Source organism: Centroberyx affinis, unplaced genomic scaffold (genome assembly GCF_046629955.1).
Source record: "Centroberyx affinis isolate AG114_WGS23_722 - 3 ecotype Tasmania unplaced genomic scaffold, CSIRO-AGI_Caff_v1 ptg002365l_1, whole genome shotgun sequence".
Lineage (NCBI taxonomy): Eukaryota > Metazoa > Chordata > Actinopteri > Beryciformes > Berycidae > Centroberyx > Centroberyx affinis.
This window is the reverse complement of record NW_027280625.1, coordinates 327,124-351,399: the sequence shown is the minus strand read 5'-3', so window position 1 is coordinate 351,399 and position 24,276 is coordinate 327,124.

Sequence of the window (24,276 nt, the reverse complement as noted above, 5' to 3'; positions counted from 1 at the left end):
AGAAAATATGATCACTGGATCCAGTTATTCTTATAATGCTCAGGATAAAATGTCAATGGGCATTAGCTAATTTCATCAGTGATGCTTTTTATTAAATTCTTTTAAAAGCCATTCCGGTTTCCTTGCCAAAGATGTCATATTAATTTAAGGCTGGAGTCCTTGAAAGAAGGATAACCCAATTTGTACATTCATATGGTAAGACTATGGTACATTTTGAGGGAATTAAAAGCAGACCCAGCAAAATATTGCCTGTAATACAGAGATACTCAACTGTGGGGTAATGCCTTTAAAGTCACAATTATCAAAAGGTAAACCTCTTTGATTTTACAGAAAATACTTCAAATATGTTGGATTGACATTTGAATAAACGGTACATGAAATATATTCATTCTCCTCTGAAACAATGTGCTCTGTTGTTATGAAAATAACCCTACTGATGTTAATGTATATGGGATGCAAAACAGCATGCAAACGTCAGTAGCTGTGTGTGTTTGCAGTTCATGACTTTACAATTACTACCTGTTGTTTTACACTCTATTGTTGGCTCTGAGATGATATCAGTTCCCCAGATGTTAAGCCAAAAGATTGGTTCCCAAATGGTTTGACACGGCTCACAATCAGTGTGCAGAAAAGCCTCGGCATCAGTCAAATGTACCATAACCTTGTGGAGCAGCCGACGCTCTTTTCATGCTGTCTGGCATGTAAGCCATCTTACCAATTATCCCACAACAGGTATTATGTTTTGTTTACATTGCTGTGCTGTCTATTGAAAAGACAAGAGCTCCAAAAAAAATGCTGTTTCTCTCATGTGCCCACTCACTTCCTCAGTGCTTTTTCGTTTGCATGGTCTCCATGGTAACAAGTGTTCTGCTTTGCTAGTCCTGATTCCAGTGCCTGAAGTTATGTACCGTGTCAGAAGAAAGTTTCAAAGAGAACTATAAAGTTCTGTAATTCAAAGCAATATGCTGTTTGATTTGCTAGTTTTATTGTCTTCCAGCAGACAACTGCACTTGATATGTTGAGCCCTGGTGACACAGAGCGACATAATGACACCGCTTGACCACCACTGAAATCGATATTGTAAGATAGTTTTAAAAGATCACATGTGAAAGGTAATTAGATGGGTAACTTCAAAAAGTATCAGAGTAAGAGTAAGTAAGAGTATCGGATGCACAGGGTTTGCCACATCAGGACAATTCAGATCAGGTAAAAATGGTGAGGAACTATAAGCTTTAATCAATGAAAATGATACTAAATTAACTATGTTGATCAGATGAGGAACGCTGCATGGGCTTCAAACGTGTTTACTGAAGCTGCTCACTGGAAATACAGGGAGTCCGTATGTAGAGGAAAAAAGAAGAAAAAATCCAAGGCACTCTCCTCTGTGCAAAGTTAAAAAGCCTTTATTATTCTTGGCTATTTCATTTTAAATTGTTAGAAAACGCACAAATGCGTTGCGGCACCACCCGGCCTTCTTCAGGGTGCAAAGAACAATGAAACATATTGTGTTCCTGTAATTTTCTAAACTTTTGGACACTTGTTGTATTGTCTTACGTGGCAAAACCTACCAATCTGGCTCCAAAGTAGTTCAAACAAACTAAAGTTTTTGCCAATACTACCGGTTGCTGGTCTGACTGCAAAAGGTGAAACAAAACTTTTCAAATGGATACTAGTGAATGAATAATTCAATTATTCTTTGACTTGACTTGCTACATGACTCATGGTTTTACCTTATTGTAAGCACTGAAAATATTTGGGAAATGACAATGCATCGGTCCACTTTGAGGACATAGACTTCCTACAGAATGTAAACACAATGAACCAAAAGCAGATTATATTAGAGTCATCTGCGCTATAGTCAGAAGCATTGCCATAAAGGCATGGCTTCCTTTTATACCATTCAAGATGTCCTGCTTTGAAACACCAGCCATGTTGCTGCCATGTCAGCATAGGTCAGTGCGTAGAGGAATAGGGGCTTAAAGGGCATGAACAGATCACTGACATATGATCAGCAATCTAGCCTGAGGTCAAACAAGCATGAGTTAGATCACATTCTAATAATGTACCAAGCTTGCACAAAGGCAACCCAGGTTCACACCCAGAAGAGCAAGCCATGTCTCATTGGCCATGCAGGAACGTGATGTGTCAAAGGGGAAACTAGGCTGAATTTGAAATGATGTGATATCTAAGAACAAAAAATAAAACAAAGACATACAGTATAATATAATAGCAAAACTTTAGCTTATGTACAATTTGACTTGTACTGTGTTTGACTTGTATGATATAACTTGTAGTGTTGATTTTTTTTTTTGTACTTTTTAATCACCTCAGGGTGATGCATGGTGAATTAAGGATGATAAGATGAAACTTTAAATGATCCCCGACAGCAAATTAGGTAAAAGTACAGCACTTCAATTTCTTCATCCCTATTAAACAATTTCATGTACATACTTTGCTTTAGTCTGTAAGGTATGGACTTGTTGTTCATCAGTGCGCCACCATATTATCCTGTTTTGACCTGGCCTTTTCATACACAGGAACCCATTAATGTCTGGGTATGTGTGACGATATACGTTTTGATCCACCAAGTTCAGGCTACAGTCTAATTAATGCAAAGTGATATTGGCAGACAATTGCCATTTAATCGCACAGAGCACCAACGGGGAAGAGGGTGCATCTTCACTTAAAATATTCAGTTGATGACTTTATTGCCACAAGGCAGAGACAATTGCTTGACAGCCAGATTGTGACTTTTAATTTAAAAGAGCTGCCAGTAAACAGAGAAGGCTGTCTGATACACCAGTGAAATTATGGACCTTACTGGTGCTAGAGGGAATGAAGACAGCAAAAAAAAAAAAGAAAAAAAACTTTACTCCTCATTTTCTGGGGCTGAGGAATGAAACAAGGGCAATAAGGATGCTGGTTTCAACAGAAAGCCTCCAAGGAGTCTTAAAACCCCTCCCAGCAATGACTGAGCGTGTGACTGGTAATATAAATCTTCCCTGATATTTTCAACTGCTTGTCATTGTCTGAAGTTATCAAAAAAGCATATTATATTAAAACGGCTGGTCTTGATACATACCTTCCCCATGCACTGGCCCTTTTCTAACTTGGTTAGTTTTTGGAAATCGCTGACCCGCCAAGAGTTAATTAAAATTTTGCTAGATAACATATTCTTACGACATTTTGGATTCTTTCAGGTGCTAACTGCGTTTCCTGTGTAGCTGATTTGTCTGATTCTAGCCCTATTGCCATCTTCCATATATGTTTTTCATGGATAATATATCCTATTTAAATTGCTTTTTGAGTCACCACCATCACGCAGTTTGAGCGCAGTATTCTCTGATGCATATTAAAGGCCCAATTCAGAGTCACAGAAGGCACAGTTTACATCCCACTACTGCCGCCCTTCACATTTAATCCAACTTAAAACATTATTTCACTCCCAAATTAATTGACCTAGCTCTGACACAAAGACTGACAGTAAATAGAGAGCTACACAAAAGTTTTTAAAGGTATTTCAATTGTAAATGGTTTGTTTGGAATTTTTGTATAAAGGCTTCACAAAGGCTTAAGAAAGCAGCCATGGCTGCCGTCATGGTGGCAGCTCATAGGAGTATTGGCGGTGCACAAATAATGGCTGAGTATAAACAACCAGGTTAGGAAAAAAGATGTGTGAAAAAGATAATTGTAGTGTGGGTGTAGATCCATTCAGGAGAATCAGAAGTAAAATGTAATGGTCTGATGAGGTAACACACACAATGTCTTATCTTTTAGCCTTGAGCTATTGTCCCTCCGTAGTCTTGAGAAGCATCAGTTCAGTTAACATGAACAGTTGGTTTTGGTCTTTGTTAGCTACCATAGCTAACAAGCCAACAAGCTAAATTAGTAAAGCAACTGTTGTAAACTACAACACATCTAGCCACTACTAACACTAGCTACTACAATATGTAATGTTAGCTATTGTACAAGGTAGATGTGTTGACAAAACAGTCATGGTTAATTGACCAGATACTATGGTTAGCTGACTAACAAGCTGACATTATCTGAACACAAAATGGTTAGATAAACAATATGAAAGTTTAAAATCACAAATCCCTCAATCTACAAAATTTACAGTGCTTAGTGCTGGTCTGTCCTGTCCCGATGGTGGACTGGGCACTGGGCTGACCTGAGGTGCTGTCGCTCCTTTTAGGCTGAACTCTACAAGATAAAGGTTAAATATGAGTGTGTTGGTTGATATAAAAGATACAAGAGATTTTTTTCTACATATAAAAACACTACATCCATAGCCTAATTTAAGCCTAAATACAATTTTATGACACATGGTGTATCAAAAAACTTAAATTTCTGGAAAAATAAAGTTGAACGTTACCCTTCAAAAGAGTTTGTCATGAGAAGCCTCCTCTTCTCCCCTTTCTCTCTCTTTCCACCCATTTCTTACGACAGTTGTGTTTTCTGGTCATTATTCCACCGGCAACAGTGTTTTCCAAGTCATACAGCTCATAGCTTATGTTTAGCCTTTCAAAGTCAGCCTAGGTAGCAAATGTTAGCTACTGTAAGAAGTGCTCAAAGTAGAAAATAATAAGAGATAATAAGAGACCAGCACTAAGTGAACATTTTTAAAATAAGTACTCACTAAAATTATTCATGCACGCAAAATGCGGAGTCCGCTCCCACTTGTCCGCTCGTGCAGAGAAGTTTGCCTGTCACACAAGCTAGGCGTGCTTGTACAGGACGTTACCGGCGTGGAAGATTTATGCTGCATTCACTGAAACTCAGAAATTTGGAACACTTACGGAGTATGCTACATTTTCTTGGAACGTGATATTGGGACCCCCACGTTTTGATTTATCTTTCTTATGAGGCGTCCCTAGTCTCTTTTGAGAATGTATGTGTATATCCTTTATTGAATGACGCTTTAATAATATGTGTATATAAACATATAGGCTGTTTGACATAATGTCAGATTAGAGTAAACAGCTTGATTGTTTGACCAATTGCTTAGATTCTAACTCGAAATTGCTGAGAAGCAAAGAACATCTTTTTCTACACAAGCACCAGTCAAGGGTCTAGCAACATAGTCACTGTGCACTCAGGTGTAGATAGGCAACTGAATCACCCATCACCGCCCCAATTCCACTTGTTAGTCAAATAGATGTTATGCTTTGCTGGCTCTGAATTCAAGCTGCTCCTTCTAGGTGTGTGACGCATTCTGTCTACACCCACAGCTAAAAGTCATATCCACCGTGCTTAATGACCTCCTTTAGCTCAGGGGAGGTGAAGGTGCTCTTACTCCACCACATTTTCCTAATTGTTTTTTAATTACACCTTAGACTGTATCATCTGCAGTAATTTGAGACAGCAGGTCAGTTTCCTGATAGGCTGATAAAACATTAATTCAAAATTATGTATAGTCCCGGTAAGCCTGCCAATTCAATCTTGACTTGTCTTTTTCACCATTTGTATTTTTTATTTAGTCAAAGAGTTGGGAAGTAGAGAGGGAGACACAGAAGGCAAACCTTTGGCAGCATTCAGTCCTAGGCCAGTGGGGGCACAGAGGTGAGGAGCCAACCACTCCACTACCTGTGGGGACTGGCTTTCTTTAATGCCTGCACCTGTCATTGTGGTCAAAGTTTGTAACTTGTCCTCTTATGAACTTATTTTGCATAGTAGAACCAACAAAATTAGCAGCTTCAATCCTAAATGAACTAAGGTCTGCTTAAATCGGATTGTAATTATCACTGACTGTACAAACATTGCATTGTGTCACTGCCATAGGCAATTATTGCAGTTATACTGATGGTGAACATTTTTTTTATGTACAGTTACGAGTCGAAAATGGAATGTGCGAAAACTTTCAGAAAGCATGTATGTACTTTGTACTTTGCTCCTTGTTTTCTCCTCCCTGTTATGCTTTCATTCGATGTCAATCTAGACCGGCTCCAGTGAAGTGGAAGCAGTCAATATCACCTTGTTCTATACCATGTGAAGGCTGAACTCTGAATCGCAGGCTACATCAGGTGCAGTGGTCCTCTAAGGCATGTCTCATCCTTCAGATACAACGTGTTCAGGCTGAACGAACAAGCACCCTGATTGCTTTCAAAATACAAGCATTTTGAGAGTCTCTACTTGCATAATATATACAATTATTAGGTTCTGGAGCATGGGGCAGTTCCTTGACAGTGTTTAAGTTTTATTTTGTTTCTGATTCTGACACAAAATTGTTCAATTGAAATCATGTAAATAATATTTAAGGATTTAATAAATCCTCCATCACAATGTGTAAGGTCTATAAGTCTCCACAAGCAGCGTGAGGTGGTTAACAGTGGCTATTATAAATAACACTAGCTGATTTATATGTTGACTTGCAAGCTTAAACACAGTTTGCAAAACCAGCAAAGCTTATGAAAGTTCCATTATTGTGTGATTTTTCATTACATGGAACTTATTAGCCAGTTTTTATCCAAATTACTTTCATATCATTAATGAATTTAGCATTCAGTATGGGGAGACAAAGATGTCAGCAATAGCCTACTTCTAATAAGACAGCATACTGCAGCAGAGCTACACAGCACACCCATTAGACTACGTTGTTGAATGTAATAACCAAATGATGGTTGCTGCTGGTGGTAATAGTGCCTTAAGGTTATAGTTGTCAGTGATCATCTCCAGCAATGAGCATTACAGGCTAAGTCCTCCCCGCACCCGTCCTCCAGGACCCATAAAGGCCACCCTGCGCTTTTGTTCAGCCAATCAAGATATGCATGGACATTAGCTTCGAAAGCCAAATGGTGCAATTCAACCCTGACCTGCCTTCAGCGTAAAATGAATTGAGACTGAATTATTCTCCCCCAGTTACTTTCCTATGCAGCACCATCATAAAGAGCATTCGCTCTAATTTCCTTTGACAAATCGTTAAAGAGCCCCTGCACTCATGTGTTAATTCATCTCTACTCAGGCTACTTCAGTACAGTACAATACCCACACTGTACTCAGACAGAATATGAATTACACCACAATATGCTGTTATGGTTTACACAGTATATAATCAACATATAGTATTTATGAACACATTTAAAACATATTTTGCTATTTAAAAGCTTAGGGCTTTTAAGTCCAGGAGATTTGCATTGAATGGAGTGACGGAAATAGTTGTACCTTTGTTTTGTTATATTAATATTTGCATATTATTTGCAGGTAGCAAATAACAGCAATAATGGTAAATCATATGATACCAATAGTTCCACTGAAGGAAAGCACCTCAAAGTTTGTGGAATAAACTCCACCAAGGAATGATTTGGATGTAAGTTACAAACTGTAAAATTGTACATTAAGAAACAAGGGTGCATTGTTCGGTGATCATTTGTTCATTGAATAATTTGTTCACACATCTGTATGTATGGTCAGAATAATCTACAAAATGTGAAGAGTAGTTACCCCATCATGTTTTTTTCCCTCTGTCCTCCTGCTGGCTTGAATTATAAGCAGCAGCACCTGTGAATTACTATTGATCAAATAGAGATGCAGAGGGGGCTAGAGCCAGTGGAAAGCTGGCAGCGAAGCCACCATTTTGTCAGACTGCACAGATAGGTACTCAGACCAAATATAGCAGTTGAATAATGATTGACATTGTCCTGTTGAAGTGACCCCAGAGGCGAGGTTATTGTATGTTTAACAAAATTGGTACATATCTGAAAACTAAAAAAAAAGATGTGTCTTGCCTGAGGTCATACTTTTAAGGAATGTCACAGCAGCATTGATAAGGCATCTTAAATTATTGATGAGACACTGTCTTTATTGCCAATATATGTGTTTGACGTATGTATCTACTAACCTTTCATGCATTGCGTAATTTGTATTTTGAGAGTATTTCTTCTGTACACTGGTATTTTTTCGTGCAAAATCATGAAGGAAAGGAAAACTATAAATTAGAAAATGAATTTGCCATTGTAGAGCAACACAATAAACCATTAATGTAATAAATATTTCCTCCTGTTAATGTAATACCCTTTTTCCTGTTAATGTAATAATTATTACAATTATGGGTTTTATTATGATAACAGGAAGGTACCAGATTACAAGAATGTAATAATTGAACTGAATTGAAACTGTCACCCATTCACAAATTTGGTTATTAGCTATGGTGCTACTACATCTAAAAAAAAAAAAACATCACAGTGCTTTAGCCTTAAACTCAGATACTCAGCTATCAATCAGCTATATGTGACATAGTAATCTCCATCCCTAACTACACTTATAAGAGCAACCATTCCATTTCTACCAGTTGGATTGCCTCAATGGTAAACTGGTCCATTTGGACTAACTAGTGCAGTGCCCATTCAAAACATGCCTGTTCGGAATGGGCCGATTGCTTGGCCTCCAGTATTGCTGCTTGCAGCTTTCTCGAGAACGCTCATCCAAACAACTTCACACTCGACACTGCGCTTCCAGACGCTTGCTTTGAGTCCCGCTGCTGCACAGAGCGCTGTTCACCCCGTCCCGCTGCTGCACAGAGCGCTGTTCGCCCGTCCCGCTGCTGCACAGAGTTCGCTTGTTTATACAAAGTTTATTAATATTGAACGTGTCGCATGTCAAATCCAACACTGCACGTCCTTGGGTCCCCAGCAATACACCCACCAAGTGTGAAGTAGATCGGACGAACAGTTCTCGAGATATGCGAAGGACACACAGACAGACAGAGATTCCTTGCTTTATAGTATGATGTAATGCACCCCATGTCCTAATGTACCATGTCTATGCCCGAGAATTAATCAGGGCAATGCAGTGGTTTGAAAGTATAATGTTGCACTGGAACCACGTGTTAAAATGACAAGCAGCTGAAAATTAAGCCTTGTGGGCTCACCACCCACACCGTGAGGGGTAGGGGTTGGGTGCAATGCCTCTCAGGCAAAGGGCAGAGGTGGAGGAGACCCAGGCGTTGTGGACCTTGGCAACAGAAACTGGCTCTTGGCACATGGAACATTAACCTCTCTGGGGGGGGGCTGAGGTGGTGCAGAAGGTTGAGAGGTACCAATTAGATATAGTTGGGCTCACCTCCATGCACACTGTTGGCTCAGAAACCCGACTCATGGATAGCGGGTGGTCTCTCTCCTACTGAGGAGTTGTGCGGCATGATATGTGCTAGAGCTCCTTTGGCCAAAGGTCGATGATTGACTTTGTAGTTATTTTATCAGTCCCAAGGTCATACGTTCTGGACACCCTGGTGAAGAGAGGGGCTGAGCTGTCAACTGATCACCATCTGGTGCTAAATTGGATTAGATGGCTGGGAAGGCAGCCAGGCAGACACAGTAAATGTAAAGGTTTTGCTGGTAAAGCCTGGTGGAGGACTCTGTCTGGAATGAGCTGAAATCTCACCTCAGAATGAGCTTCTCCTAGATCCTGGAGGAGGTTGAGTTGAGGTGGCTGCTAGGAGCTGTGGCTAAAAGGTGGTCAGTGGCTGTCATGGCGGCAACCCAAGAACCAGCTGGGCACTGGTGGTGAGGGGGGCTGTCAAGCTGAAGAAGGAGGACTTTCAGGCAGCTTCAAAGAGGTTCTGGAAAACCATTCGGTGACGCAGGAGGGGGAAGCAGTTGGTAGTTCTTCAGTGGCAAGGCTCCAGGGTTGGATGAGATCTGTCTTGAAATTGCAAGGGCTCTGGATATTGTTGAGGAGTCGCGGTTGACACATCTCATCAACATCACATGGATTTCGGGAACAGTGCCACTGGATTGGCAGAGAGTTTTAAAAAAGGGGGACTGGAGAGTGTGTTCCAAACATGGAGAAATCACACAGCTCAGCCTCAGCGAAAGCCTATGCCAAAGTGGAGGAAAGGAGACTCAGGTTATTGTCAAACCTCAACTTGAGGATGTGGATTCCATCTTGGTTGTGGAACACTGGACGAGCTTTTTAAATCAAGGGGGCATTGGAGTTTGCTAATCCTGTCTCTGTGTGTTTTGTGGATTTGGAAAGGCCTACCACTGTGTTCCCTGCGGTATCTTGTGGGAAGTGCTGTGGGAGTATGAGGTGCCAGGGCCACTGCTGTGTGCCATTTGGTCCCTGTACACTTGGAGCGAGAGCTGTGTTTGCATTCTTGGCATCATAGCCCCAACATGTAGAATATTCGCCTTAATATATTATTCTCAAATTAATTTTGATAGAATAGTATAATGGCTGTAAAAAAAAAATGAGATCATCACCGTGAAAATTGGTTTATTACTGTTGCTTTCTATGCGTTTATTCTTTGTATACCAAGGTACAATTCTCTGTGAAATGTGCAGGACTGAGCAAAACAGGAAGAGGACTGCCTCACTGTACCTGTACTGCACCTAGCTAGGTGTGCAGCATTGACTGTTGCTGTAGTTTAAGTTTCTACAGTCCTGGAATAATCAGTATAACCAGGGAGTAAAGCAAAGTTAATATAGTTGTAAGTAAAATATTTGCCAGCAAAATCAATATTTGTCATGCATAGATTAGCCACTTCAGTTGCAAACACACATTGCATGATGGTAACACTCGGCGACCGGGCCTCACTTTGCAGTTGCAAAGCTTAGAGAGACTATATGAGGTGAGAGAGCACCATTCAACTGACTGATCAACTGACTGACCTGAGTTCGGCTCCTGACAAACACATCTTGCCTCCTTACACAAGTATATTCTAGTCCCATTATTAAATCTGCTTTATGACAGTTTCACGTTCCCTCTTGTCTTTACATATGTCTTCTTTTCTGCAGAGGGTGGGAGCGAGTGGCACGTTGTCTTTTCATCAGTGATGTAAAACACTACCACTAAAGGACTCAAGTGGTCGCAAAAGTCATCAAGTTTCAAATTCTACTGGTAGCAGCTTTAAATCAAGTTTGTTCAAGGTGGGCATCAGACTCCTACAAGGACGCACCTCGTCCCCTCTCCTGTTCCTGGTATTCATGGACAGGATATCAAGGCACAGCCAAGTTCTGGGGAGTGTCCAGTACAGTGGCATTAATGTGGCATCTCTGATGATTGCAAATAATGTTGTCCTTTTGGCGTCTTTATATGAATATCTTCAATTTCTGATGTGCACTGGAACGATTAACAGCTGAATGTGATGCAAATGGCATCAGCAACTCCAAATCTGAAGCCATGGTTCTGGAAAAAAAAAGGTGGGCCGTCCCATCCAGATAAGGGGTGAGCAAATGCCCCAGGTGGAGGAGTTCATGTATCTCAGGGGCTTATTCACAAGTGATGGTAAAAAGGATTAGGAGATTGACCACCAGTTAGGTGTAGTGGCTGCAGTAATGCGGGCTTGTATGTGACAATGGTGGTAAAGAGAGAGAGAGCTGAGCCACAAAGCCAAGCGCTCGATTTAACAGTTGATCGTTGTTTCCACACTCACCCATGGTCACAAACGTTGGCTAATACCCAAAATAATGAGATTGTGGATGCAAGCAGCCAAAACCTTGTAGTCAAGCCATTGCACTCCCACATTGAGAGGAGCCAGATGAGGTGCTCCATGCAAGCACCTGGAAAGGTTGCCCCCCTGAACGCCTCCTTTGAAGGTGTATCAGACATGGTCGACGGGGGGAGACTCCAGGGCAGACCCAGGAAACACTGGAAGGACTGCATGTCCAGGCTGGAACTGGGAGTACCAAGTTGCTGGAGAAAAGGATGTCTGGGTAAAATGGATGGATGGATCCAAAATAGGATAGTGCATAAATAGGTCAGAATCCTCTGGTAATTGCAAGGTTCTATCTGATATATTTTATTAAAATTGAGTCAGTAACATAAACCTACTTTGTGTGTGTATTAACGCCAATGTGGTGTTAATTAAAAAAAACAAAACATTTTGGAGTCCTTGATTAAATATATAAAAGATTCGATTTCCAAAAACCACAATGGTAGTTCAATATGTCAAAAGTACTCTGAATGCAGACAGAATCTTAAAATTCTAAGCTCACAAAATGTTTATAATACTAGAGGATGCTGTGTAGTTCAGTTGTGTGCCCCTTTCTCAAAAGGTCTGTCTAATTCTAATGTATTCCTTTACTCTCTAACACTAATTTAGTTTCATTAAATTTAATTAATTTCTAAATACATCAGGAATCTTATAATTTTTTATTCAATGAAAAGGCAATATTTTGCCTTATAGTCTATATTATGTTTCAGAGGTCTGTAATATGCATATTTCACATCTGGTGCAGTCAGAACTTTCAGTTTAATAAGGAAGGATAGTTCCAAATGTTAAGGGGTTCTTATTCATGTTAATGTTAATGTGAAATACAAATTATCAGTTTCCAAGGTCCCAGTTTGGGCAGCAAAGCGCGCAAGTGTGAACATTTTAGTGAAATTTCTTCTAAAAAATGGTGTACATATAGGTCTTTGCCCTTTTTGGAAGAACTGGTCCCCACTGACTTGAGCTGTTTTGGAGAAGGCTGCTATGGTGCTGGCAACCTCCCTGTGTGTTATATGGATTAACAAACTTCACCTGTGTTTCAACTGGCATGAGGATGAGTAGATAATGACAGAATTTTAATTTTTAGGTGAACTATTCCTTTAATAAAATATAAATAGGCTAAATGTGTGTTTACTATGTTACATATAGCCTGTTGATAATCTGAATATTATATTGATAAAGCTGTATGACTGGCAATGTAAGCCACTTAAAATAATCACCAAAGACCTCCTCGATACATATTCAGGTAACATTTATTGCATTACTGGGAAAATTATTACATTCACAGGATTATTACACTATTTGCTTCAATTTTTTATGACATGAATGGTTTATCATGGGGGAAGTTGTTACATTTACAGTTGTAACACAGCATTCACATAAGATACATCCATAATTGGGCAATTTGACACTTGACAGTTTGCACTTCCTGATCTTGTTTGTCAACCTTTTCTCTTTTGTCAGTCGAGTTTATAATGAGACAATGGGAAAGTGTTTGGTTGCACATGGATGTTTAGAAATCATTGGTTGCATTCTGAAAAAAAAAAAAAGCTGTTATTTTTTACGAAAATACATTTCTTCCTTAATTTTGAAACGTTTGGCAAATGTGTGCCAAGATACATTTCGATACATTTTTGCCCATCTATGACATTGTTAATAATGAGGGTGTGATGCCCCCCGGTGCTCCCTGTAGAGACCCACTTTGAAGGAATGGTAATGGCAAAGACAAATGTCAGCTATGCATGCAGGATGTACCTTTGTTCTCTCCACAGGTTGGACCCCCTGCTTGTTATCTGGATGTACAACAAAGTGTGAACAAGTACCCACTCAACTGATCAGGCAAATTACAGTCCCAGAGTGTTTCAGACTCACACATCAAGTATGCAGAATGGATTTAGGTCACTCCCACTAAAAAGAGGCTTTCATTAACAGTTATTGTCTGAGAGGCAGGCATTACTGTATGGTTATAGATATAGATGTTGATGGGAGGACATACAGTAGTTTTGTTAATCCCCAATACTGTAATTTGAAGTGAAAGAAAACTGCCACGGTGCTTATATCCTTAAACCATTTTAATTTGAGAAGACTGAATCAATAAATTTGATCAAATCTGCTTTTCTCAAAGCGTTGTTGTTGTTTCCTATAAGATGTGTGTGTGTGTGTGTGTGTGTGTGTGTGTGTGAAGATCTATCTTGTGTATTTTCTCACACAAAACAGTTTTCATGGTGGCAGCAGACATGTTATACTCGCATGAATGATTTGTTTCATGGTGACTGCTTGTCATGATCATCCATTGGTTTAGACAAGAAGAACAATGTTTATTAAGTCAAGTGTATAATTAAATACATTGTGTGCAAATTAGAAAGTATGCATTACGTCAGAATATAGTGACATCTCTGTTGGAGGAAAGGTAACGTGTCTACAATATATTGGCTGGAAATCCCTCTATTCAGTTAAGCAGGCACATTCTGCATCAGTCACCTGTTGTAAACATGCAGTGGATTTGTGGCATGCGCCTAATCTTTTTTTAATTGTGGGGGTGGGCAGAGTGATCCTCCTTTTGTGGCTGTTCTCAGTCTAATACTGCTAAGACTATTAGGATCGAACCATGGCAAAGGCTTTGGGGAAGTCTTTTGTTAAGTAGATGTTGGTGCATAAGCGATAACAAGATTGAGTTGCTTTCATGTTCAACAACAAAGTTTTGGATAATCCACCGGCAGCGTACGGGTAATGTGGTGTAGCATCAGCAGGAAGGGCTCCGAGCTGATCTTATTGGTTGGTTCAGCTGATTCCAAAATGAAACACTCACCCCAGTTTTAACTGTAGCTGAAGGAATAAAACCTAATCTGGTACAGATGACTCAATTATGTCTAATCTTTTTATAAACATACTCTTCACTTTCAGGAATTCCAAATGTAAACACCTACAACCTAAAGTACCCTAAACCTACCCCTAAAGATATACAGTATATCAAAATCACAATAATGCATCATTATGAATGAAAGCATGACAACCTACCAGTTTTGTGCCTTTCTCAGCTCTGTTTAGCATTTTGAATGAGGTGGTGGTATAGCTAGAAGAGATTTACATTTTGCCAAAATTGCCTCTTTCATTTGAATGTACTCAGTCATGTATCAAGTTCATCACAGTTAGCATCTAACTTTACAATTAGCTTAAAAGAGCAACAACAGTATTTTTATAGTACAACAGACATCCATTTTTTTTTTTTACCTTCTTATTGCTTCAGTATTAGAGATAGCTATAATTCATGGTACCTCACTCCCACATCCACAGTGGCTCAGTAGCATCTAGCAGGATAAACACTGGTCAAGTTCCATCAAAGCAAACCAAACTGCAGCAAGCAAGAGTAAGCTAGGCCTGGGCCAAGGGGACAGTGCCCATGTGGAGGGCCTTGGCAAGACGGCCCCTCTATTACCCTTTACTGGCTGTGTGCAGAAAAACTTGAAATTATACATCAATATATCATATCGGGATCAGGATGTTCCTACTTTATACAGCATAAATTACAAAACGTAAGCAAACTATGCAGTGTACCGTTCGGATTTCCCAACAAGTCACAGGATTTCCAGACATGTTTCTACTTCTAGAATTTGAGGGCAATTCAACTACAAATACTCAAGTTTTGAACACTGCGTAGATCAAGTAGAACTTCATTTCCCATCATACACTTGACCCACAACGAATCCATCTCTTGCTCTCCTTGACAGCCAATGTAAATCTATAAAATGAGCAATCGTTTTTTCGCATTACAATAGTCACATTCAGGTTGGCTGCCAAAGCTGTAACTTTGCGTCCTGGTACACAAATTTGTGACCTGTCTGTAGCTACAGCATTCTTAGGAGAAGACAGTGGAAAATGACTCACCGTTTATTTGTTTATGATGCAGAGCATATCAAATTTAAGGGGACAAAGCAGTTTTTGTAGCATTTGATTATATGAGGACGTACTTCCTGGCATTAATGGGTCGCAGTAGCGGCTCTATAGTAGATGTGGATTTTAGCAAGACAGCAATATTTTATGTGGAAAAATAGTCTCTTTTTTTTTTTTTTTTTTTTTACTTATAGACACAATAACAGCGCTATATAAATGCAGTCCATTTACCATAACTAATTCCCTTTCTTCAAATGTCTCCCGTTATGGTTATTTTGCACCATCACACACCTTCACAATCATTATGCCTGTGATGGACTGGTGACCTGGCCTGGGTGTTTCCCTGCCTTCCGCCCAATGCATGCTGGGATAGGCTCCAGCCCCCCCGTGACACTGAACAAGAATAGGCGGGTAAAGGAAATGAATGAATGAATGGATTTTCAGAAATGCAATAGCCCTAATTTTCAACAATCCAGCTTGACCAGTCCTGAAGAGTGGCACAGAGTGGAGACTGATCACGGATGTGGATGACTGCACATTCTAGCACCATTTGCATCTGAGCCCAGTTCAACTACTTTTCCCGCAAGCTTCAGCAGAAGGTTTAGAGTGATGAGCATCAGCTTGGAAGCCCCCCAAATATCCCACTTATGAAGACAGTTGTGATGTTCCTATGGCATCTTGCCAATCAAAATTCATTCACAGAGATCTCTGACAAATTTGATGTCTCACACGGTGCAGCACACTAAATCATCCTGCAGGTGCTAGACCTTACCTGTGTCTTAGCAGCATCTCCTTCCTTTGCAGAGGAGAGTTTACACAGTTTGATATACAAAGATAAATTGGTTAGAACTGCAAAATGTCTTTCTTAGGTTGAATCAAGGGGCATCATCAAGGGCCAAGATGGCGTTAGATGTAGAAGTGCAGGAATAGCTCCATGAAAGGGTCTGTCAGCCTAAATTAGAATATTTCAAATGATACTCAAATTTAGTCAGCAGTTACAGCATGTTTAGTTATGCTTAAGGTTTAAAAGTGTGAACAGCTATTTCTCTTGGAGATAAGCAAACCTGCATGCCTTACTGAGTCACATCAAATAGCCTAGTGAGTGTTTTAAATGTGTATATGAGAGCAAACGTTTGAAATAATCTTAGCTATCTTTAAGTAATTGAGTATGTGTACTAATGTACCACAGAATAAGTGATAAGTATTGTGAGAGGTACTATATCAACTATATCAAGTCTTTCTTCTGAGAGAGCTGCCCCTTTTTTCCACATTTCACAATATTCAAATGTGGCTTAGGATGTCGAACAAATACCCACTTGCATTGCTGCTATTGCCCAGCAACAATAATTAATCGGGCACAGTTTCTAAAACATCTGGCTGAACATAAACCGGAACACCACATGACACCAGGCCCGCATCCTCCACTGATACTAAGCCAGCCTTCTCCAGTGACAACAGGCCCACCTCCTCCACTGCACTGATACTGAGGAGCATTTCATCAGCAGTGGAGCGGATGGAGAAAAGTAAATACTTATTTAGAAGAAGAGTGTATGAGCCTCCTCTCCTTACCATGGACACAAAAGAGTCAGGAGGAGATTATCAGTGGGTGGCAACATTCAGACAAGTCAGAAGACAATGATGAGCTGTCTGAGAAACGGGAATGACTACGACCTTTTCATGGAGGAGGTCAGAGACGAGTATAATATAAAGGTCAATGCAGGCTTCGTGACATAATGAGAATGGGACATATACAGCCCCATAAATTTCATAACATACATGTTATTACATAACAGCTACATACAGTTCATAACATACATGTTATTACATAACAACTACATAAATTTCATTTATTTTCTTATATTATTATGTGTTCATCATTTTGTTGAAAAATAAATGTCACCATATAGGGTACATTTTCGTTTATTTTTATTATTACTATTGTTATTATGTTATTATGTTTTTGTAAATTTGTGTTCATAAAAAACTAAATGCAAGCAGATGGGGTAACGTTTTGATCATTTTTAATGTTATCATTCTGGTATCATATTTTTGTAAATTTTTGTTCATAAAAAATAAATGTAAGCAGATGGGAGTAACGTGTGTGTATTCATTCACTTCAATTCCAGAGAGAAGTGTGTAAAATAGTGGATATTCAAGGAAACTATTCACTGCAATTACAAAGTTTTTAATTTAAATATACTGAGGAATTGAAACAGGACATTTTTATATTTAACTGTGTTGATCAAAATCCAAGGTGCTATGATAAACTGTAAAAATAGTGTAAAAATACTGGTGCCTGTCTATATATCTGTCTATATCATAATCTGTAGTTACATCAGACAACCAGCAGACCTAAGACATATCTTTAGGTTAGGGAAGCAGTGAGGCTAGGATGGGGTCCTTAGGCTTATTGTTGGACCCTAAACTGGCCTCATACTGTTTTGGGGTAAAATAGGGGTGGGAATATGGTGGTCTAGGTTTTCTGTGTCTTCTGTGTTTGCAAGGGGAAAGCAGTTTATGTGTATTCTTATATTATTTACAAAGTATGACAACATTTGATCTACTAATATACAGTTATGGACCCTGAATGATCTATTAATGTGAATTCCTGGAATATAAAAGAGAGAGAAAAAAAGTTTCTACTGCCTTATTACAAGAAACAGATTTTATCTAAAACACAACAAATTTAAGATGGATTGGGTTGGCCATGTTTTTTTCAGTTTCTTTTAATAGCAAAAACAGAGGTCTTGCAGAATAAAACACAAAAATCTTCCTATGCATATTGACTCATGTGAGGCCGATTCAGAGGGTTGTTAAGTATTTCTACATGGCTCTCTGTATGGACACTGTATGGACATTAATCACCAAACTAACTAACCTCTTGTTGGAGTACAATTGCCCATTAACAGTTGTAGGAGGGGGACTGAAACTGCATTATTGACCCTTGGGACAAGTACCCTAGTCACTGAACATAGGAGTTAGGTCTAAGGCTGTAATACAGATGATATATGAAGTGGGGCTTGTTGATATGTGGAGACTAATAATTTCCTTTAATAATGATTTTTCTTTTTACTCTAAACCCTCATAGAATGTATTCACAAATTGATTTGTTCTTGATTCCTCATGTCTCTACTGATTGCGTTGAGAAATTTGATATTGGGTCTGTCCATATATCCGATCATACTCCTACATCAGTATTTTCTGTTCTGCTATATACATATATATATATATATATATATATATATAACATTTTGCAAATCACAACACTAAGACATCTGTTGGAAATGTGATAGATCAACAACAGCTGATCCTGAGTTTGTTAAAATGGCAGAACAAGAATTAAGAATGTTTATTAATGAAAATGAAAATAATGAAGTAACCCCATCTGTTCTATGGAAAACCACTAAAGCCTATCTTAGGGGAATAATTATCTCATATACTAGCACCAAGAGGAGGAAATATTTCCATGAGCAAAGACAATTGGAAATACAATGACAAGTAGTAGAAAAGGAACATAAACTACTTGATGGGATAGAGTTGTAGCAGCTAAAATGACACTTAATGTCCTTTCATCTCAGACAGCAGAGAAAGAAATTATGAACATGGTCACAGATCTGGACAGTATCTGGCAGCACTGATTAATAACTGGTTAAAATATAACTCTATTACAAAAGAGGAAAGCCATGGATGTGGGCGAGTGCAGCAGCAAGAGCAGCAGGAGCCGGCGGTTATGGGCTCAAAAAAATAGGCCCACACACCTCTATCTGCAGTATATAAGAATTAAGAACAAAGATGCTTATGTAGTAAGTTTAGATGCTGAAAAAACATTTGATAGAATTTAATGGAATTATCTTTTTAGAGTACTACATTATTTTTCCTTTACTGAGACATTCATTAATTGGATTAAGTTGATTTATACTGACCCAAAGTCCACTGTTTCAGGAAATGGCACTCTCATCTACATTCTACATAAAACAGGGCACTAGACAAGGGTGCCCCCTATGGCCACTTTTATTTGTCCTTATTATGGAGTCCTTATTATTGTACTCTATTATACCTAATGAGAGATTAATGGCATTCTTAAAGAAGGGATGTCTGCTTGTTGATGAACAAAATTGTTTTCATACTGTACATTTGCCTGTTTTACTGATTTTCAGAAAGCTTTTGATTTTGTTAATTGCTTATATGTTAATCAAAACTGGTGTGAATGGAAAGTTCTATAAAGCTCTATGTTCTCTTTACGGTGCACCTTAAGCATTAATTAGAGTTAATGAATTTTTGACCAACTGGTTTCCAACCCCTTCTCGTGTTGAGCAGGGAGATGCTCTATCACCCACTTTATTCACAATTTATATTAATGATTTGGCCTGTGCAGTTAAATCCTTCAAATGTGGGGTCAGGTGTGGGGAGGAAAGGGTTAGTGTTCTTTTGTATGCTGACGACATTATTGCACTTGCTGAAACTGAGGATGATATGCAAATGATATGCTTTCCCTTGCAAACAACTGGTGTTTGAAATGAGAGAGATTAACCATAAATGAAAAGAACACTGAAATTATGTATTTTAGAAATGCCAACCTTTCTATCAATGATTTTCAATTTTGCTTTGGCACAAAAAAGCTGAATTATACAAAACATTACAAATATCTGGGCCTTTATGTTGATGAATATACAAATTTCATAAAAAGTACTACAGTTCTGTCACAATCTGCAAGGAGGGCTCTTGGTGGAATCAGTGGCAAAACTAAGACACATGGACATTGACTTCCATACATATTCAGCACTTTATGAAGCTTGTGTTTGTCCAGTGCTTGACTATAGACCAGGTGTATGAGGCTATAAGAACTATCCTGTAAGTGAGATTGTCTGTAACAGGGCTATCAGCATCTTTCTAGGGTTACACAAATTTGAGCCTTGTGAGGTGAGGTGAGATGGAGGGCTTGTATTACACAGCCCTGGAGTAGGTTGTTAGATATGGAGGGGAGCAGGTTGGCTAAAAGAATATTTGAATGGGATATGCAAACAAAGTGTTTTAATCGCTTTTTGCGTACAACTGTTGGAGCTTTATTTTGTATTGCCCTCATTCCTTCTTTCTCTCTTCTATGGACTGTATTTCAGAGAAAGTATTTTTTCATTCATTCATTCATGCATTAATTCATGCATACAGGTTATCAGAAAAAATAAATTGTCATGACCTGTACAGGAGAAGTCAGCACTCCATAAGGTGCACTTGCAGGCTTTTATGAAGCAAAAAAACAGCCTAATCAAAATGGGCTACACAGAAGTTGGCATCCAAACAATGGCTGCACTTACAGGCCAAGTCCTCCTTCACAACATTTTCAGCCAAAAATGATGCATCATGGCGGATCCAAGCTGATCCAAAACATGCAATATCAATACAAAGGCTGGAAAAAAAACACATCCAAGGGTACAGTGTCTAATTGACACAACTTTTCTCTCATCTGTTTCCTGTTACTTGCTCAGTCACACCCACACCCACACTGCAATAAACTTGAAAAATGGTCTCAAGTAGTGTTATTTTGTTTTGCTTGTTATTAAGAACTGACAATATATTCCGGTAAATGTCATTTCACTGTGCATGTTTATTTTGGTTTCAAATTTGGTCTCTAAAAGGTCTTCAAAAAAACTTGCCAATACCTGCAGGCATACTGAAAAATTCGTTGAACAACTTGATTTTCATGATAATGATTGATATAATTCCAATCTCCAAAATTATCAAATAGCATAATGCTTGAATGTTGTGGTAGTAGCCTACAAAGACTAGCTAGTCCAACTTTTTTTTTTTTTTTTTTATTGTCAGCATCAGATATACAAAGTTATCCAAAAACATAAATGGAGTAACAGAACAGTAATAACGAATAACAGACATTAAAATATACAACGCCTGGGGTCACAAACAAAGTTTGACACAAAAAGATACAAAATCAAAATAGTGCAGTACAAATTATATTAAGATGTTAAATTTGGAGCACAAACTTAAAGTTTTCACAGCTTTACTATTGCATGAGGTAGATAATGTTCTAATATAGGACTCTGCTTCTTTTTTAAAGGTAGAGAAAAAGCTAGTCCAACTAGTCTAGTCCCACGGTCCAACTGTCTGTCATAGCTGTCATTGAGATGGGCTATTACGATTGGTTGTCTATGCTTAGGGGGCGGGCATAATTAGCACGAAGGAAGTGGTTTGAAGCTGCTCGCGGGAGTCGCCAGAGAAGATGCGTCCGGTCTACAAGTTCAATGCCAATAACGAGAGAGACCGACAAATTGAGACCCGTGGATCGACATCGCCCCTTTGAACTTTCGTTTTCGTTAAGGTTTAGTTATTAGTGTGTTGTGTATTGTTTTAACTGTAATGCACGTTGGGGCCAGACCTCAGTACACCGCGGCTTTGGCTCTCCACCGAGCCGCCAAGACGCCCACCAGAGGGAAGACTGTGGTTGAGACTGCTGGCCGGCGAACCAGAACGACGGCGGTACCGAGAGGTGGCAAGGTAGGCCCGGTCCCCCTTACAGCCAGGCGGCAGCCAACGTGCCAACCCGTTATTTTCATACATGTTACGTCCTGCTGGCTCTGTGATTTTCCTAGGAGCCAGAAAACACCTTGACATAGATGCTCATGCAAGGCTTGTTGGGTCGTGACACTAGGAAATTACTTAAAATCATGTATATTGCCATTTGTATTCATCATCAAGTGGTGCTAGCCGTAGCATGATCAGTGAACATAGGTTTCATCAGCCACTTGACTAGCTAGCTAACTTGTGAAGAATAAATATCAAAACACAGCTTTAAGTGATTTCCTTTTACCTACAATGGTCTACTGTGTACTGATGTAGCATTAAAACAGTGTGGGTGAAATTTGACAGTGTTGATAATGACAACATTGAAATCATTTTTCATGATTTCTGAAAAACTGGCAAAAACAGTTACTATCCATGCACAGTCACTATTCATGAGTAGCCTGGCTAGCTAGAGCTTCCATGCAGCTGCAGCTGGAAGGTGACAGTCTAGAAACCTGAGAAGGAGCTGAACAATGTGCTCCAATTGGAATGCACTCAACCTTTGAGTGTCAAGTTTTATTGGTTGCCAGATATGTCACTCAAACGACGGTAGGCAGCATCATTAATGTTGCTCAGCACCCAGAATTTACCTTATGTACAACAACTGAGTGGACGTAAATATTGATGCCCGTAGTTTGGACCAAGCATGGTATTGTTTTGAAAGCCAAGCAAGTTGTGGCTCTTAAAGACTTTATCACCAGAGAGGATGCATTGGCTCGCTTTCTGTTGGGGTACCCAATGTACACATTGCAGAAAGAAAATGCTCCAATTACAACAACAAGACTCGCCTACTCAATAGTGACACTATTGCTGTATGCAACATCAAAGAAAGACCCCAGACACTTTGGATCAAAGAGTTTGATTAGGACCGGGCAAATCCATGGCAGTGATTTGTTTGAGGAAATCAACTGCAACAGGAAACATCTTAAAAACAGACAAACAAATAGACAAATCATGAATAAAAGCTGTACATACATTATTATAGAAATAAACAGATAAAAATGCACAGTGTGCTGTCAACTTAACAGTGCATAACTACGAGGTATCTAGTGTTTGACTGACCTTGGAGAAGCCATGTGCAAGAGATTAAGATATACATGACTGATAAAACATGATAGATCAAAGTGAGGCATCATGGCGAGGCCTATCTGATGCTCTGTGATCTTTCAAAACATAATCAGTTAAGGGAAAAACTTTTTTTTTATTAATATAAGTTTGTAAGTACTTTACTGTACTTTACTGTACTTTACTTTTTATTTACCAATTGAGAGCCCAAGGATGAACACTAAGCAGACGCCGTTGACAAGCCTTGGAAAGTTGTCAAAACACCAAGTTAAGTAAAGTAATGTTGCATTCAGTCCATGTACACTGAACCAAGGGAAATCTGATTCGGTCCACTGGTGAGATTGATCCAGAGCTGGAGTTTGCTCTCCTGCAGACTTGCTGAAATTCTCCTCCAGGTTATAGACCAGGGCCAAGGCTAGAATCACTTCCCCAAGCCCTGGAATCTCTGTATCCCCAAAGCACCGCCTCAATCCTAATTGGCTTTTGTGATTGTCTTGTTAGATAGCTGAGGTCCTATCCTGAAATTCCCACTCAAGTCTGGGGGGCCATTCATTTTCACCGTGAGCCACCGGGCCTTAACGAGATGTCCGGTCCCGCCGGCAGGCCCCTATGATCCTCCTGAGGGCAATCACTAGACTCTCTCACCTCCTGTGTCTTAGAGAGGGACTCCCTCAGGTGATGACCGAAGGCCAGGGATCAAGGAGCATGTCACTATGATACTCTTACTCTTAAACACAAGTTCATTCCTAACCTCCAGTCCATACAACTAATTAAACCTAATGCTCTAGAAGAAGCCTGACTTCAGCAGATATATGAACCTGGGCGATAATGACCAACGCTCTGCCGCCGCACAGAGTGCAAAGTACCAAGAGTGTTTTTGTAAGCTTAAGTATCCTAGTTTGGGCAGTTGCTTTGCCTTGTGGAGACTAGTCTTTCAATGCATTTAACATTGTATCAGTGGGGACAGAGCTGAAATTGCTAATAATTATGTCGACAGAGGGGCATCTTATCTCTCTTAATATCCTGCTTAAGAAATCTTCCCCTTATTGATTGTGTAATTGACTTTTAAAATGAAATATCAGGACGTATCCCAGAGTAACAAGCAGAGTGATTTTTAATGACACAAAATTGATTCACCAAGATGCCATATAGATCTCACCAGATAATGTTATAACTCAAGAACTTTATCAAGGTAATAAATTCACCAGACACATTATTCGTCTGCCGGGCGTGAGGCTGAGGATTCCACACTAATTTGTATTACCATGGTAATATGACATTTTCCATCCAATCAAGAGAAGTGAAGAGAAGTAAACTTG